Genomic DNA, 1952 nt, shown 5'->3' on the forward strand with positions numbered 1-1952 from the left:
CCTCCTCCCTGAGATGGCTGCGCAGGCCCGGCGCCGGGCGCGGGGATGCACCCGGACTTGCACCGCCTGGTTTCTGCAGTCTGCGCTCGCAGGCTCGGGGACGCGCGCTCCCAAGACTGAAAGGTATGAACCGGGTCGGCTTAATCGGAGGAAACGGGAAGGAACCGTCCCTGGGGCTGGGAGCCTAGAAGCCTCCTGAGCCAGCGCGCCCCAGGGATCCTCAAGGATGCAAAGAGGCGGCAGGAGATGCCCACAGAGCTGTGGCTCTTTGGCTCTGATGGGCAGGGACCCCCAGTGACATCCGACGGAAATCAGTCTCCCCCTTCTCAACGAAATGCTCATCCGCCAACACACGGACACAACTTTGATGAAGTTTCAGCAGATCAGAAGCCAGGAGACCCAAGTTAAAAATCCTCTTCTAGGAAATTCCTAACCTAGGGAAATAGGACAGCTCTTGTGGTTTACTTGGTGCTGCGAGGCTTAGAATCAAAACCAAAACCAAGAAAGAAACGAGACCGGCCAACATCACTGGTTGGTAGGTTGGTTGATTCATATTTCTTTCTTGAGTGCCTATGTGCCAACCTGGGTTCAGCGACTGGGTACAGTGGTAAACAAGAATAGGGTCTCTGCGGTCCTGCAGACGAAAACTAGTGGGGAAGCTTGTCGTTAATCAAAGAAACAAGCTATTAAAGGAATAATGACACACACTGAACGTGGAGCTCTAAGAACCTGCCCCTCCGGGGATTCAGGGCGTGTTTGCCTGAAGAGTGTTGTCTGGTCTGAGACCAAGATGTTGACATGAACTAGGCAAAGAGGAAAGCAGCATGTGCTAAGGGGTCTCCCAGCAGAAGGGAACATGATATGTTGGAGGAATTTAAGGAAGGTGGGTGTGGGTAGAGAACAGAGACCTGGGAGAAGGTTATGAGAAATAGGGCTAAAGGAGGCAGGAGACACAGCATTCAGGGGATCATAGGCTAGAGGCCGTCAAACATTTTTCAGCAGGACACGGACCCATATTGAGAAAACAAGCTTCATGAAATAATCCTTATGCTTAAAACTGACATTGCAATCTAGTATTCCTGTTGTATTCTATTTTTTTCCCCTTTAAAAAACATGCTGCTGGCAACCCACAAAGTTGTTTCTATGACCCACTAATGGCTCACGTCCTGCAGTTTGGAAAGAAATATTATATAAATCATGGTGAGGCTTTTGATCTTTCAATGGCGTAGACACAACCACATTTGCTTTCTGGGCAGAAATGGGCAGACTGGAGTGGCCCAGAATGAATAAAGCAAAACATTTATAAAGATCCAGATGAGAGATGGTACCTTTACTGCGGTGGTGGTAGAGACAGAAGCAGAGTGCCTACTAGGGTGCCTTCACTCACATCTTATTATTTAATCTTATTTCCTCAATGTGCCACGTGGGGAAATGGACCAGAGCGTTCAGATGCTTGTCCAAGATGGCATAATCAGTGAGTCCTGAGCCAGATTTGAGCCAGGCCCGTCTGCTTCCTAAGCCTGACCTTTCCTCTAATTCACAGCAAATCCATGAGGTGAGCCTATAAAATAGGAGAGAAATTGTCAGAAGAGCACATTTTGGAGCTTCAGAACCAATTCCTTGGAGGCTTCAATGCTTGAAAAGTTTGCCTATGTTTGGCCCCTGAAATGAAACCTAAATTTATTTCTTAAAAAAAAAAAGACACATACAGTGTGATGTCACAGTAACAACTAGACTTGGAGTCACATGTCCTTCTGCATCCAATCTATCATTTTCAATTTCTAAAATTTATTCTGAGTTTGGCCACTTCTGTGCATTCTCAACACTATGGCCTAAGTCAGTAACCATCGATTCTCACCTGTATTACTTAGATGTTCTACCTACTTCTCCTGCCCCAACACCACGGACCCAGCAGGTCCAGCAGAAGCACAGGAGAGACTCTCATGCAAGAC

Source organism: Neophocaena asiaeorientalis, unplaced genomic scaffold (assembly GCF_003031525.2).
Source record: "Neophocaena asiaeorientalis asiaeorientalis breed wild unplaced genomic scaffold, Neophocaena_asiaeorientalis_V1.1 scaffold143, whole genome shotgun sequence".
Taxonomy (NCBI): Eukaryota; Metazoa; Chordata; class Mammalia; order Artiodactyla; family Phocoenidae; genus Neophocaena; species Neophocaena asiaeorientalis.